Source organism: Rutidosis leptorrhynchoides, chromosome 6 (genome assembly GCF_046630445.1).
Source record: "Rutidosis leptorrhynchoides isolate AG116_Rl617_1_P2 chromosome 6, CSIRO_AGI_Rlap_v1, whole genome shotgun sequence".
Classification (NCBI taxonomy): Eukaryota; Viridiplantae; Streptophyta; class Magnoliopsida; order Asterales; family Asteraceae; genus Rutidosis; species Rutidosis leptorrhynchoides.
Genome location: NC_092338.1, coordinates 338,603,841 through 338,622,063, shown reverse-complemented (window position 1 = coordinate 338,622,063; position 18,223 = coordinate 338,603,841).

Here is an 18,223-nt window from a genome sequence, read left to right as displayed (position 1 = left end):
GATGAAAGCGAAATTTATTTATAGTGAGAAAATTTATTCGTATACCTCGCAAGAATGGTGAATTATTACGGGAAGAGAAGTAACCCGAAAGCTGAACCTTATTAGTTGCATGACAACAACCCTAAATTCCACAATGGAGATGGGAAGGAATAACAATGGATTTCATCACGAAACTACCGAAAACGGTAAGCAGTTAGAACATTATCTGGGTTATTATTGACCATCTCACCAAATCTGCTCACTTTCTAGCCACAAGAGAAATCGATACAATGGACAAACTTGCACAATGATACATAACGAAAATTGTATCCCATCACTTCAGCGATTCAGATTCTATATTAAAGACTACCCAAGAATCTTATTTGATATTCATTCTTACGCGACTCTAAATCCTCACTTATTCCGAGAGATTCCTGATTCGATGATAACCACACCATCATCCTTCTTACTTCAACCGTAGTCAAACCAGTTCGAAATTTCCAAAATTAATGGGTAGTTAATTCCCATCCTCATACTCTCCCTTTCGTATCTCACTTATAAGCAACAACTTCACACTTAAGCATTTTTGGTCAAAGGACTTATGCCCTACTAATAGTCATCAACTACATTTAAATTCAATAGTTTTTATTACCTCAAATATCACCCAAAATTTACAAAAATCTTTTACTCAATCCTTATCAATCTTTTTCCAACTTGTAACCTTCGAAATATGAAAATTTTGTTTGCCAAAATTTTTCACACACACTATTTAACCGTGCAATCCTCTCAAGGTTTTATGAAAATAAATTTATTTTATTGACATTCGTACAAATTTTGGAAGCCGTATATGTTATATATAATAAAGTAAATGATTACTTACTTTTGACTAGTACATGCGAAATTTTACTTTCACTTTTACAAATCAACTCTTTTAATCAAAAGACATTTTACTTGGAGTAGCCTATATTTAATAAGAACTTCGTTTCTTTTCCTGCATTGTCACCTTAAACGATTTCTATAAAACTTTTGTTGCTTGGTATGTAAAATTTTTCGTTGCTTGCCCGTGTCCAAGTCATCATAAAGACTTTACAACCTTCGAAATCGAGAGATTCATGTGTGTATGTGTTGAAGGCACTTACTGCCACGTCATTCAGAGCCTTTGGGCATCCACTAACAATTAAACTATTTAAAATTATTGCGTTACCCCATGGATCTTATTCGCCACACCTGTCGGAACAATGCTCTTTCTTACATAACTCTAAGTCCTGACTTATTCCAAGAAACTCTCATTTAGTGATATTAACACCATCAGTATTCCGACTTTATTATTAGTCATAACCTGTTTGGTATTTTGCAAAGTCAAGAAGCGATTAACTTCTCATCCTCATGCTCTATCCTTCATATTTCACTTTTTAGCAACGGCTTCGCATGTGAACATTTTTGGCCCAAAGGCTTATGTCCTGATAGTTATCAAAACTACATTTAATTCATTAGTTTTCATTACTCAGTAACATGTCACCCGATGATTCAAAGATTTTTCACTCGATCTTTTCAACTCATAACCTCTAAAATACGAAAAACTATGTTTATCCAAAAATTTTACACGTTGATTATTCATGCGGTCCTCACGGGATTTATGGACAAATGAAAGTAATAAAATTTTTCTGTCACTTATGCGATTTATAAAGTCATATATGTATAATTAAGTTAATAAATTTACCCTTACTTATTTTGGTTGGTACATACTAAGTTACATCTTCAAATTATTTAAAAATCGCTCCTTTATCGAGTTAAACTTAAGTCAAATAGTTTTGTGCAAAATGGTACACGTTGTACCTACTTCTAAATTTACTAAGAACTTCGTTCCGTTTATGTTGTCGCATCAAACGTTTAAAGGTTTTTTTTTCAAAACTTCCTTGGTTGATTTTATTAAAGGTTTTCGCATTAGACTACACCATGTATGGATCACACTTCCTCTCGCCCTCCGTTGGGGATGAAGCTTACCATTAAGATCTTTGTTAAAAACTCTTGAGCCACTTTGGATGGCAGTTTTATAAAATTGTTAGAAAATCTTCGCACCATAAAATGTTCCTTCTAAGGTTAGACATGACAAAAGCGCAGGCCAATAAATCGGTTTTCTGAGGTACACTCAGTGGTCAACCTATTGTAGGAAAGGCACGAGGTGGGTTTCTGTTCTCAATACTTCACGGCAAATCGCAACACCCTCGTAAACCTCATCTCTATAAATCTGTATGTACAGGTACATGAATCATTTTTGGAGATTCCTTTCAATCGGAGTAAACCATTCTTTAGGACCAAGAGTTCACGTATCTTCTCATTCGCACATCCCCCTAAGTATAAGGATAAATTCAAAATGGACCGCTCGAAGAGTTCACTCTCGTTCAAAGATCATGCCTTTCGTGCGATTCTCTTTCGGAAATGTAATGTAAGATACTTTGAGAACCTATGAATCTTGTTATCCTTTCGGGAGGGGACTGCTTAAAACACTTACGACACTGATGTGGATACTCTATATGTTTCTTCCTTCATTGGTTGCAACTATCTGTTGTCCTAATTAATGTTAACCCTAACTTCAACATGAAACTGAAAGGATAAAGTTACATTATGGAACTGTGTTTTCATTCCATCCAAGGATAAGTCCACACACTGTATGTTAAACTGGGTGATATCTTTCATTGTTCGTTCAGACCACTCTGAGGGCACTATAAATAATTATGGCTTGCAAGTCCGATTGGTCACTTTCAGCTAAAATATCAATTCAATTATTCAAATGAAACGTTCTTAAGTACCGGATTCTTTATGCCTATGGCCTCCTTCCGAAATTAAGGGGTTGGTAACATTCATGATGTATTTCCTGCATCCAGTTTACTGAAGATGCCTGTAAGGCTAAAAACACCATATTTCCTTTTGTGGATATATATTCAGATGACATACTCATGCTAATCAGAAACGAAACCAATTTTTTGATATCTTAGGACAAGAGACTTAATTAATGGCATATACCTATTCTTACTTTCATACGCCGAAGTACCTTTCAAGGTAAATAACTCACTTCTGAGCCCACGAGTCTCACGGAACTTTGATACGCTCCTTCTTATTCAAATACGGTACCATTGTTGGTCACTCCTCAAAATTTCGAGACGAAATTTTCTTTAACACGTGGGTAATGTAACGACCCGGCTTTTTCGACTTGCTTTTGTGCTTTGTGCTTTCACGAAACTGCGTATTTATGCGTACTGAGCTAGCTTATGCTCTGGGATCTTTAATCATGATTAATTACTTTCGTTAATATCTTACTACGTGCTATTAAGTGTGTAATCACTTAACTTGATCCCTGAATGCTTTTACGACCGTTGGTGTCACTTATCGTTTTAAACGAGATACGTACTTGGTACACATTAAACTTTTGTCGTGATTGGAATATTATGACTGCTGTATGAACTTGCTGCATGCTACCGTTTCCTTTTACTGCTATGTAAACTCGCTGCATGTTATTGCTTATTCTCGCTACTGCATGCTACTACCTGCGTTTTGTACGATACTTCTATTGGTACTATTATTACTGCCTTGCTATGTGCTGTTGTGGACAATCTAGGCTACTATAGTTACTATGCCTGGTTACGTACTTGCTACTCGTCATCTTTTCGATGTACCGACTTGGAAAAACTTATCCTTCCTAGTTCAGATGTTTTTCTGAACCCTTTCCCCACACGTCTACACCTAAGGATTTGTATTGTAATCCTCCTGTTACGGTCGTTCCACCGTTCCGAAGATCGAAACATTACTTCACGCAACCTAGGGGGAGTACCCCTCGGACTACACGCCCGCTAAAGTCGATCCTCGGAGGAGGAGATATGTGAGGACTTGTCGGAGTAACTACACCCCGAGCTCACCCTAATTAGCCATGTATGACGCATGAACATTAGAAGGTTGTTCAGTTTCCCCAAGCTGACTCGTATCCCATACGCTTTCATGACCGTCACGTATCACTTTCATTCTTCACCACTATTCGACGATCTAACGGCACATCTGGACTTAGGTCCCTAACACTCATAGGCATTAGAGAAGTCAGGAAGGCATCTCCTTTCACAAGGTCATAGTCTTTTCCACTGATGCTCAACCATACCTAAAGACTTGGGAGTCGCCTCAAGACATACCGTATTACTACTTGTTACATGACATGAGACCCGGGTTGAATTTCTAGAAAGGAACCTAATGACGATACCTGAACCCGAACATTTTGAAGAAATTTGGGACAATTAGGCATTGATGCATGACCTACGGAACCTACGCACCCACACCAAGAAACCGTGAGATTTAATTATGTAGATTCTGTTTTGAGGTAGCATAGAAAAAGCACCGTTAGATGGAATTGAGTAGAACTGGAAGTGATCACGTTACATTGACCATATGGAATGATATTAGAATGAACGTACGATTTAGTACAATATAATGATGCCAGACCATCGTGATTATATTGAGGTAAATCATGCAGAAGTTCTAATGTTACTACATGAGGAATATGAGGTGATCCAGGGAAAATTTTGGCAGGGATCACTTGAGCATACGCATTATAGCCTGTAAAGGTAGGGAAAGAATAACCACGTAGCTTAGATACTGTACAAGAAGGGCCTTGATTGCGAAAATGATAACCCGAAGATTTGTTATAGATATACACACCCTGGACACTTAAGGAAAAAGTTCTCAAATAGGAAAAACTTTAGACTTACTTGCGGTAGAGCAATCGTTACCTCAGCTATGGAAACTCGCATGGATCCTGATTTTAGTTAGGATACATTTCGAAGTTGTTAAATACTAGAACGATAGAAACCTTATATCTAAGAACCTTAGCGTTATGAATAATAAGCCATTAACAACCATAAGAGTTAAGTATTCTATAGGACGAGCGAATGGTAAGCTGGCAGAGATAGAGGAATAATTTAAGGTAGTACCTTACAATTAACAGGTGGGTCATTTAGAGATGATCTCATGTCAACAAAACTTGAAAGTTTTAAGGTAGTAGTTGGAAAGGATTAGTTACCTACGCACAAGCAGATGTTATTTGAGAAGGCGGATAGAATTTTTCACGATAGTATAATAAGATTTGGTTGGAATGAACCTTAAGATTAACCTAACACCCATCAATTTAGGAAGCTTGATGAGTTAGTTTGAACAGACTGGATTTCAAGCATGAAAGCGAAATTTATTTATAGTGAGAAAATTTATTCGTATACCTCGCAAGAATGGTGAACTATTACGGGAAGAGAAGTAACCCGAAAGCTGAACCTTATTAGTTGCATGACAACAACCCTAAATCCCACAATGGAGATGGGAAGGAATAACAATGGATTTCATCACGAAACTACCAAAAATGGTAAGCGGTTAGAACATTATCTGGGTTATTATTGACCATCTCACCAAATCTGCTCACTTTCTAGCCACAAGAGAAACCGATACAATGGACAAACTTGCACAATGATACATAACGAAAATTGTATCCCGTCACTTCAGCGATTCAGATTCTATATTAAAGACTACCCAAGAATCTTATTTGATACTCATTCTTACGCGACTCTAAATCCTCACTTATTTAGAGAGATTCCTGATTCAATGATAACCACACCATCATCCTTCTTACTTCAGCCGTAGTCAAACCAGTTCGAAATTTCCAAAATTAATGGGTAGTTAATTCTCATCCTCATACTCTCCCTTTCGTATCTCACTTATAAGCAACAACTTCACACTTAAGCATTTTTGGTCAAAGGACTTATGCCCTACTAATAGTCATCAACTACATTTAAATTCAATAGTTTTCATTACCTCAAATATCACCCGAAATTTATAAAAATCTTTTACTCAATCCTCATCAATCTTTTTCCAACTTGTAACCTTCGAAATATGAAAATTTTGTTTGCCAAAATTTTTCACACACACTATTTAACCGTGCGATCCTCTCAAGGTTTTATGAAAATAAATTTATTTTATTGACATTCGTACAAATTTTGGAAGCCGTATATGTTATATATAATAAAGTAAATGATTACTTACTTTTGACTAGTACATGCGAAATTTTACTTTCACTTTTACAAATCAACTCTTTTAATCAAAAGACATTTTACTTGGAGTAGCCTATATTTAATAAGAACTTCGTTTCTTTTCCTGCATTGTCACCTTAAACGATTTCTATAAAACTTTTGTTGCTTGTTATGTAAAATTTTTCGTTGCTTGCCCGTGTCCAAGTCATCATAAAGACTTTACAACCGTCGAAATCGAGAGATTCATGTGTGTATGTGTTGAAGGCACTTACTGCCACATCATTCAGAGCCTTTGGGCATCCACTAACAATTAAACTATTTAAAATTATTGCGTTACCCCATGGATCTTATTCGCCACACCTGTCGGAACAATGCTCTTTTTTACATAACTCTAAGTCCTGACTTATTCCAAGAAACTCTCATTTAGTGATATTAACACCATCAGTATTCCGAATTTATTATTAGTCATAACCTGTTTGGTATTTTGTAAATTCAAGAAGCGATTAACTTCTCATCCTCATGCTCTATCCTTCATATCTCACTTTTTAGCAACGGCTTCGCATGTGAACATTTTTGGCCCAAAGGCTTATGTCCTGATAGTTATCAAAACTACAGTTAATTCATTACTTTTCATTACTTAGTAACATGTCACCCGATGATTCAAAGATTTTTCACTCGATCTTTTCAACTCATAACCTCTAAAATACGAAAAACTATGTTTATCCAAAAAATTTACACGTTGATTATTCGTGCTGTCCTCACGAGATTTATGGACAAATGAAAGTAATAAAATTTTTCTGTCACTTATGCGATTTATAAAGTCATATATGTATAATTAAGTTAATAAATTTACCCTTACTTATTTTGGTTGGTACATACTAAGTTACATCTTCAAATTATTTAAAAATCGCTCCTTTATCGACTTAAACTTAAGTCAAATAGTTTTGTGCAAAATGGTACACGTTGTACCTACTTCTAAATTTACTAAGAACTTCGTTCCGTTTATGTTGTCGCATCAAACGTTTAAAGGTTTTTTTTCAAAACTTCCTTGATTGATTTTATTAAAGGTTTTCGCATTAGACTACACCATGTATGGATCACACTTCCTCTCGCCCTCCGTTGGGGATGAAGCTTACCATTAAGATCTTTGTTAAAAACTCTTGAGCCACTTTGGATGGCAATTTTATAAAATTGTTAGAAAATCTTCGCACCATAAAATGTTCCTTCTAAGGTTAGACATGACAAAAGCGCATGCCAATAAATCGGTTTTCTGAGGTACACTCAGTGGTCAACCTATTGTAGGAAAGGCACGAGGTGGGTTTCTGTTCTCAATACTTCACGGCAAATCGCAACACCCTCGTAAACCTCATCTCTATAAATCTGTATGTAGAGGTACATGAATCATTTTTGGAGATTCCTTTCACTCGGAGTAAACCATTCTTTAGGACCAAGAGTTCACATATCTTCTCATTCGCACATCCCCCTAAGTATAAGGATAAATTCAAAATGGACCGCTCGAAGAGTTCACTCTCGTTCAAAGATCACGCCTTTCGTGCGATTCTCTTTCGGAAATGTAATGTAAGATACTTTGAGAACCTATGAATCTTGTTATCCTTTCGGGAGGGGACTGCTTAAAACACTTATGACATTGATGTGGATACTCTATATGTTTCTTCCTTCGTTGGTTGCAACTATCTGTTGTCCTAGTTAACGTTAACCCTAACTTCAACATGAAACTGAAAGGATAAAGTTACATTATGGAACTGTGTTTTCATTCCATCCAAGGATAAGTCCACACACTGTATGTTAAACTGGGTGATATCTTTCATTGTTCGTTCAGACCACTCTGAGGGCACTATAAATAATTATGGCTTGCAAGTCTGATTGGTCACTTTCAGCTAAAATATCAATTCAATTATTCAAATGAAACGTTCTTAAGTACCGAATTCTTTATGCCTATGGCCTCCTTCCGAAATTAAGGGGTTGGTAACATTCATGATGCATTTCCTGCATCCAGCTTACTGAAGATGCCTGTAAGGCTAAAAACACCATATTTCCTTTTGTGGATATATATTCAGATGACATACTCATGCTAATCAGAAACGAAACCAATTTGTTGATCTCTTAGGACAAGAGACTTAATTAATGGCATATACCTATTCTTACTTTCATACGCCGAAGTACCTTTCAAGGTAAATAACTCACTTCTGAGCCCACGAGTCTCACGGAACTTTGATAAACTCCTTCTTATTCAAATACGGTACCATTGTTGGTCACTCCTCAAAATTTCGGGACGAAATTTTCTTTAACAGGTGGGTAATGTAACGACCCAGCTTTTTCGACTTGCTTTTGTGCTTTGTGCTTTCACGAAACTGTGTATTTATGCGTACTGAGCTAGCTTATGCTCTGGGATATTTAATCATGATTAATTACTTTCGTTAATATCTTACTACGTGCTATTAAGTGTGTAATCACTTAACTTGATCCCTGAATGCTTTTACAACCGTTGGTGTCACTTATCGTTTTAAACGAGATACTTACTTGGTACACATTAAACTTTTGTCGTGATTGGAATATTACGAATGCGTAAACTTGATTGTTATTTATTATAACAATTACTTGGCTTAAGGGCTTATTTAAATTAAGCTTAGTGCTTACTAATGCTTACTAGTTACCTTAATGGACTTGTCACCGTATTTGACTTTTCATGACCCGACTTGTCTTTGTGACACACATACTTTTCATGAATAATATTTTCGAATATTATTTACATTCATGATTAATTAATATTGATCATTTTTAATTAACTAAGGTTACTAGTTAATTACTTGGGCTTTATTTGATTAATTGCATACTTACTTGGATTGGGCTTTTATTATTTGAACACGGACTTGGAAGCCCACCCTACACACTTAATGGACTAATAAGCCCATCTTTAAAGCTAGTGATTTATTAATAAAAGCATGGATTAATTAACATTAGTGAAAGGAATCTAGTTACATGCACACTTACACCACTTTCCCATACCAATTTGCTTTAATACCATTTCAAGCTAACACCATTCTCCCATGTTGGAAAGTAGATTTTGACTCTTCCCTTTTTCATGGTGGGGAGGGAGTTCTTTTATTTTTAATTTTTGTTACATATTTACAAGTATTACTTCCTCATTTCACACACACACTTACTTACTACTCTTTTTCTCTCATTTTCTCTCAAAACTTTGTAAGTAATAAACTTATTTTCTTTCTTTTCTTTCTTTTAAATTCAAGTTCCATCATCATCATTTACTAGTTACTTGTTGTTGTTGTTGATTAAAGATCAAACTTGTTAGTTTGTATCTTCATAAATCTTGTTTTCTTCCATCCTTTATTTGATGAAGAACCAAGAACAAGAACCTAAACTTGTTAGTTTATGGTTCTACAATTAAGATGTTTTCAAGATCTAAAGTTCATAAACTTGATGATCTTCTTTGTGTTCATGTTTTGTAGACTTGAAGCTTACTTTCTTAAGATTCAAACTTTGATTTGAATCTTCTCAAGTATGAAGCAAACATGAACATAATACTTGTAACTTTAATTTATTTCTCCATTTCATTTATTTAAAGTTGTAATATTGTTAATTTGGTCAAGTATTACTAGTTAATCTTGATCTCATATTTCTTGAAACTACTTTGTAAGTTCAAGAACATGTAAGTAAACTTTTTTTAATAATAACTTTGTACACTTATGTTAGATCTAGACTTTTGGGTCTAGGATCTTCAAGATCTAACTAAGAACTATATTCTACAACTTAAGATCTTGTTTATTTAAGTTTACTTTCAAGTTTGTAGCTTAATATTACTAGTAGAACTCATGTACGTGTCGGATCTAAGATCTTGATGTAACTTTGGTTCATCAAACTACATACAACTCTTAAGTGAGTTGTGCTACATATCTTAGACTTACACTAGTGTTATGATGGTCAAACCTTGGTTAAAATTATGCAAACACATCAACGAGTTGTACACTTGAAGCTATACGCATCAAGGATGAGAACCGTGATGAGCAACAAGCACCAAGAACCCACCGAAACACCTTTATTTCTGTTTATGGAACTGATCAGACTACCTGGGCTACTGGAAAGCTGATTTTAAGTTAATTTGGTTCGATTAGATGATTTTCCATTTAGACCTCGTCTTAATCCGAGTTACGGTTTAGGATCTATGGCCTCCCGAAAGTCACTACACCCTATTAACGTTGTGCTGAAATTTCTGACCTACTCGCACTTAAACCACCACCACAGTCAAACGAAGATGAGTTTGGTTCTGTAAATTGGTCAGTACCTAGGGGACTCATATACGGAGCCATCTCCACTGGTCTCACCTCATTTCAGTTTGTATAGAGATCGTGGCGACTGAACGAAGTCAGCCTTTGTTTCAAACCCTAGTCTTTACTTGAAACTTACTTTACACTTTTTGTTAAATGATGAATGATGATGATACTTAAGACCTAATTTACATACTTTTAAACCTTTGGGATGATTTACTGACTTAGTAACTTTTGACTTAGGTTGAGGACCTTTCGGACCAACTACTTGCAAACTTATCTCGAATCAACTTAACTACTTTACACTGTGAGTTATAGCATCCCTTTTTACTTTAACTATTTGGGACTGAGAATACATGCGCGTTTTACGATTTACATACTAGGCACGAGTACTTAAACTATATATATATGTGTGGGTTATACAACGACATAAACTTTCCCCTTAGCTCGGTAACGTTTAGTCATTGGTCTTTGAACCGGTGAACGCGAATCTTAGATATGGATCCATAGGGTTTGACATCCCCACTCGGGCTAGTCGCGCTAGCATTTAACGAGTGTTTAATACTTCGTGGACATACGCACTCGCCAAGTGCACTTTTAGGAGGTATTATTACGTTAAGTTAGTTACCGGGTGCCCACGGTTGAACATATACTTTATCATACTGATTTGGATTACTGTTTTGAAACGCTGTTTGAAGCACCAAAATCTCGTGGCCTACCTTACATTACTGTTATACTTAAACTATAGCTTATCAACATTCGTGTTGACATTTTTAAGCATGTTTTTCTCAGGTGCTTAAGGTTTGCTTGCTTCCGCTGTACTAGTCATGCTTTGTAGACACCCGCTGCGCTTATTAGAGATGTCACTGCATGAAACGTTTAATTTGCATTCAAACTATATTATTTTTGAAACAATGGATTTGTAATGACCTACGGGTCACGTACTATTATTTCTTGCTATTCGTAGAAGCATACTTTTGGTTGTTAAACATTTGACGTTGGTTAAAACGTCACCTTTTATCATGAATGCAAACTTATTTTGAAATAGCATATAGTGTTTAACCTTGTAATGATCCTGTTGTTAATGGTCCGTACACATTGATTTAGTACGGGGCGTCACAATTATTATTATTAAAATTATCACTTTATTATTAAAAGTATCATTATTATTAAAATTAACATTTTTACAAAAATTATCATTTTATTAACATTAAAACTATCATTATTATTATTATTAGAATTATCATTATTTTATCATTATTTTTTTTATTATCATTATTATTATTATTATTTTTAACACTAATATTATTATTTTTAACATTATTATTATTATTATTATTATTATTATTATTATTATTATTATTATTATTATTATTATTATTATTATTATTACTACTATCATCATCATCATTTTTACTACTAGTATCATTATTATCATTATTATAACTATATTATTATTATTATTACAATAAAAATTAGTTATATAAAAATATATTTAACAAAAATTATATTAATATTCTTATAATAAATATTAATTATTTATTTAAAAGCATATGAAATAAATATATTAATTAAGTTATTAACAAGACATATAATTTATTAAGATAACATTTATATCACTAATAATATATAAATTTGTTCGATTACAATTATATGTGTTAATATATATATAAATGATATAGGTTCGTGAATCTGAGGCCACTCCTGCATTGTTTAGTTTCGTCGTATGCATATTTTTACTACAAAATATCGTATCGTGAGTTTGTTTGCTCCCTTTTTACTAAATGCTATTGCAATATATATTTTGGGATTGAGAATACATGCATTTTTATAAATATTTTACAAAATAGACAAAAGTACATAAAACTACATTCTATGATGGATTACTATACCGGATATCACCCCTTTAGCTTGGTAACCTAAAAATTAGTAAACGCCACTAATTGACGTGAATCCTAGAGATAGATCTATGGGCACTAACATGCCCCATTCAGAGAATTTGAACTGCTTTAGTACTTCGATTTTATTTATACAGAAGAAAATTATTCTGTTTTGGGGATATTCTAGATGCATTTTGTTAATGTCGGTTACCAGGTGTTCATCATATGAATGGATTTTATAGTAGTGAGCAAACCTGCACTTTGAAACGAAAATAAAATCTTGTGGTCTATTGAAATTATTGAAATGATTGTTTATGATAAACCTATGAACTCACCAACCTTTTGGTTGACACTTTTAAGCATGTTTATTCTCAGGTATGAAAGAAATCTTCCGCTGTGCATTTGCTCATTTTATAGATATTACTTGGAGTCATTCATGGCATATTTCAAAATACGTTGCATTCGAGTCGTTGAGTTCAAAAAGATTATCATTAAGTAAATGACAGATTAAGTCATTTATAGTTTGGATATATTATGAAATGGTATGTATATCTGTCAACTTTCGTTGTAATGAAACTTTGTCTTTTAAAAATGAATGCAATGTTTGTAAAACGTATCATATAGAGGTCAGTAATGTAACATCCCGCGTTTTTCCGCTAAATTTATTTTAACACCATTTTTTTTTAATAATATCTTTCGTTATTTAAAATCGTATTTTCCGTTGACTAACGTTCTTAATATTTTCGTTATTTAATTATAACATCTCCCGTTTTTGTCGTGTATTTAAAATAATTCGTTTGGTTAATTCACACACCCGCTTTCAAAATTGAGGGACCGAAGTTGCCAAGTGGGCAAACTAGTTGACTAGGTCAAATAGTCAACCCACTCTTTCCACCATTTATTTTCATCCATCTCCTACTTCCTTTTTCTCTCTAGTCACCAAGAACATCAACTTCAACCAACTCACTAATTCATCATCTAAATCGGATTTAGCAAGCAAACATCAAAACAAATTACATATTTGGAATCCTCTCTTCATCCTCTTCGATTTGGTACCAATTTCATAGCTTGGGGTAAGGTTTCTAAAAACTCTAGATTTCTCAAATTCGTTTTATAGACTTGAAATGGTGTTAATTAGTGTCTATGGCTCAAGTATAACATGAATATATGTTTTGTTTGCTCGAATTTGTTGTTTTTGGAGTAACTAGCATGAACTTGAAATGGGTGTGCTTAATCCTTGATTTTGGTTGATTAAATGTTGTTTAAATGCTAAAGTTCATGTATTAAATGTGTTACTAGCATCATTAGCTTCAATTTGATGTGTAGGTTGATTTGGAAAGCATCACTAACATGATTATTGATTTTGTGATTCTTGGTTAGGGTTTGATAGCTTTTAAAATAAACTTTTGATGCTTTGAATGCCATGAGATGTTGTTAGTAAGTGTTTAGTTGTATTGTATGTTTCATTACCTTCAAAACGGCGTATCATATGTGTAAATTGGATTACCGAATCTTAAAATGCGTTTTATGAACTTGAAACCTCGATTTTGAGCGTTTAATGATCATTTATTGAGGTTTTCATTGTTGTTAATGATGGAATTGATTGATGAAATGTTTTTAGTTGTATTCCTCTTTAAATTACCTTTCCAACGATATAAGATACGTGTTTTGAATGTTAACGAGTCAAAAGTTATGATTGTTTGAAGTTGAAATCGTCTAAGTGTAAACTGCCCCAGAATTGCTGCACCAGACACAGATGCGGCGCATCTGCCTTGGATGCGGCGCATCTGAGGCAGACTGCCCAAAAAAGTCAATTTTTGCTTAATTCTAAGTATGCTACGCACCCCCGATCAACATGAAACTTGGCCAACATGCTCATATATGATTTCTAAGCTTAGGAAAATAGTTCGGGACCCGACCCGACCCCGTTGACTTTTTCATTGACTTTGACCAAGTTTGACTTTTAGTCAAACATAACAAAACACTTATGAAATCGTTCTAATCTTATTTTATTGATGTGAAGCGAGGGGTATATAAAATAGCTTATATTTTACTAGGAAAATACTATTAAATACGATACAATTTTACACAAGATATTTATTTATTTATAGAATGGATATACTTAAACCTTGCTACAACACTTATAGGCAGTGTACCTAATCGTACAGTAGTGTAGTTTTTAGTAAGTCCGGTTCGTTCCACAGGGAAATCTTTAAACAAAGCTCAACGCTATATTAGTTTACTTTTATAAAAATACAAATATATATATAGGTAATATTATTATTATAAAGGGGGATTTTTACCGTTTAATGACCGGTTTGTCGATTTTAAGACTTTAGTCGCAGTTAAAACCTAATGTAAAATATAAAATAAATACAAGACTTAAATTAAAGCGTAAAGTAAATAACGATAATGAAATTGCGAATAATAAAAATGCGATATAATAAAATTGCGATAATTAAAAAGTACGATAATTAAAAGTGCGATTAAATAACAATAAATAAAAGTGCGATAATTAGAAGTGCAATTAAATAACAATAAATAGAAGTGCTTATTTAAACTTCCGTAATCATGATGTTTGACGTGTTGATTTTAGTTTTATGCCCATGGGTTAATTGTCCTTTGTCCTGGATTATTCAATATGTCCGTCTGGTTTTTGTCCATAACAGTCCATCAGTCATAAATATAAATTGCAAGTGTCCTTGTCAAATTATTATTATACCCGAAGTTAAATATTCCAACTAATTGGGGATTCGAATTGTAACAAGGTTTTAATACTTTGTTTAATGAATACACCAGGTTATCGACTGCGTGTAAACCAAGGTTTTACTACTTTGTTAAAAATTACACCAATTACCCTTGAATGTAATTTCACCCCTGTTTTAATTATTCTAGTGGCTATTAATTCATTCCCGTGTCCGGTTAAATGAACGATTATTCGTACATATAAATACCCCGCCCATCGTGTCCGATCGAGTGTATATGGTAATTTATAGGGACGCCCAATTGTAAATCTTTATATTAACATTAACAAACTTTCATTTAGTTAAACAAATATAAAGCCCATTAATAGCCCATAGTCTAATTTCCACAAGTGTCGTTCTTTTGTCCAAACCCCAATTATGGTACAAAGCCCAATTACCCAATTTTAGTAATTAGCCCAACATCATGATTACTTCGTTTTAAATAAGCATAATAATAACTTAGCTACGAGACATTAATGTAAAAAGGTTGAACATAACTTACAATGATTAAAAATAGCGTAGCGTTACACGGACAGAATTTCGACTTACACCCTTACAACAATCGCTAACATACCCTTATTATTAGAATTATAATTAAAATTAAAATATAAATTATAAATATAAATATAAATTTTACGTATGAAGAGGAAGAAAAAGATGATGAAATTTGATCAGAATTCGGTTGGCTTTATAGCCAGAGTTGAAAATTGGGGCTCCGCGACTCGCGGCAAAATGCCCTTAAAACTCCGCGAGTCGCGGAGATGTATTTACAGCTCACACCCTTGGAGTTTCTTGCTGCCGACGGTTTTTAATATATATATATAATATATATATAATTAATATAATTAATTATATATTATATTATATTTATATACATAGTTAACTTGTAATTTTTAGTCCGTTGCGTCGAGCGTTAAGAGTTGACTCTGGTCCTGGTTCCGGATTTTCGAACGTCCTTGCGTACAATTTAATATCTTGTACTTTGTGTTTTGAATCTTGTACTTTTGTAATTTCAAGACGTTTCTTATCAATAATTGGAACCTTTTTGATTGTCTTTTGTACTTTTGAGCTTTTTGGTCGTTTGCGTCTTCAAATCGTCGAATCTGTCTTTTGTCTTCACCTTTTATTATTTAAACGAATATCACTTGTAAATAGAACAATTGCAACTAAAAGCTTGTCTTTCTTGAGGAATAATGCTATGAAATATATGTTCGTTTTTAGCATTATCAAATATTCCCACACTTGAGCGTTGCTTGTCCTCAAGCAATATTGTCTTGAAATACTAGAATCACTTCTTTATTCTTCACACTTTGTACATCAGTGATTTCTATACGGCGGTATAAACAATGGTAGTAACTATATGGTTTACAGTCCCACATGACTATAAAAATTTAGATCCATTAAGGAAATTGGATCTTTATGAAAACATTTGATCTTTTGAAATCTAGTTTTTACCCTAGATTAGTTTTCCGGAATAACCCTTTACCGGTGTTTGCAAAATATTTTTGTGGGTTTGGTGGGTTTCAGATTTGAAAATTTTAGCTCAAAACTTGCGGTTTTGTGTCACCCACTTGCTAACCTTGTATTTGGAAAGCAACACGTCCAGTTTACTTGTCCCGTATATTACCTTTTGGTAAACTACCGTCCGGTTGTAAAGGAAAGCGTTGAACAAGCAACTGTTAAGGCAATGTCCCGTGACATGCTTTTGATTATGGTTTATAACGTGTCGGACGCAATTACTATCCTTGGTAGGAGCAATAGTAAAGCTCACCCTTATAATTTTTCGGTCTGGCACAAGGTCCTGTCTTTGACCACTATGCAACCACCGTTCTTACGGTTGACACCCGATTTAGTTCAGGTGACCTAATGAATTCCAGGTGAATTCCTAGGATTTTACGTTCAATGGTAATGAACGCATTGAAAATAGGGTTTTCAGAAAACAAATCGGTTTGTAATTTTTTTGATCAAAATATTTTCTCGTTTAAGCTCGAGTTTAGATATCATCGAATTCCATGAGTTTGAATTCTCAATCTTTAAGGTCAATCTCTAGGATTGAGTAATATCAGTCTTAAAAGCTGATTTTTAATCTTTAAGGAGATTATCCTTTCTGGGGATCTGATTTATTAGTCTTATCCAGCTAATTTGCATGGTGCCCCCCATTGTACGAGATAAATCCTTCTCATGGTTAGGATAAATCTGACCACTTGGCGACCCTGTTTAATGCTGAGGTCCGTGGATTTCCTGCTGATTTTAGTGATGACTTTTCTAGATTTTTCGTCAACCTACAGCTGGTCTGGACGACAACTTCATGACCTAAATCAAGAAGCGCGTGTCTTTTTCGGAAGACTTTACTTCCTTTTAATGATGGAATTGATTCATCGTGTAGATCCATCTCTTCTTTTCTTTCATTGGGTAAAACAGTTTAGTTTAGTCCAAAGCAAAAGTATTTTCAGTTATTTGTTACAAATATATGTGACATATGTTTAAAATAACTTGGTAAATTTTCCCACACTTGGCTTTTTATTTTTCTTTTTATCGTCCTCTATTCCATTTTAAATGAATTTTAACATTTTAGTTTGTTTCTCAATTTATGTCCTTTCCGAGGTAACAATAATTTCGGTGTTAAAACCTAGTTTTATCGTTTATAAATATGTATAAACATGATTTTGAATTCATTTAATTGAAAATTTTGAAAAATTTTACTAGAATTGGGTAGTCAGTATATAAGACTAGGGCTGTTCTTTTTTATCAGAGAGCACTAGATTCTAATACAACTACTGCTTTACTAGTATTTTTAATGGTAACCAAGTGTTTAATATAAAAATTTTAAAATCCGAAAGAATTTAACCCCTTCCCACACTTAAGATCTTGCAATGCCCTCATTTGCAAGAAATCAGTAACAATTTAAATTATTGAGGGTGATTTGTGTAAAAATGATTAAATTTTTACCAAAGTTTCCAAATATATTGGCGTTTGTTTGCTGAATGATAAATGGTGCACATCATTTGTTCATTCCGTCTTGTTGTTATTTCACATATATTTTGCATCTTGTCGTCAAAATTAGTTGCTTTTGCTGAACTTAATGCCAGTCTTTGAAAATGCGTTGTTTTACCCTGTTGTGTACATAAGATAAACTGCAAACATATATACATATTTTTGAAGTTTGGTATATTACCCCACATTCAAAAATTATTAAAATCTAAGAATAAAAGTTAGATAATTATAAAAATGATTACAATATTAACAAAAATATTAAATGT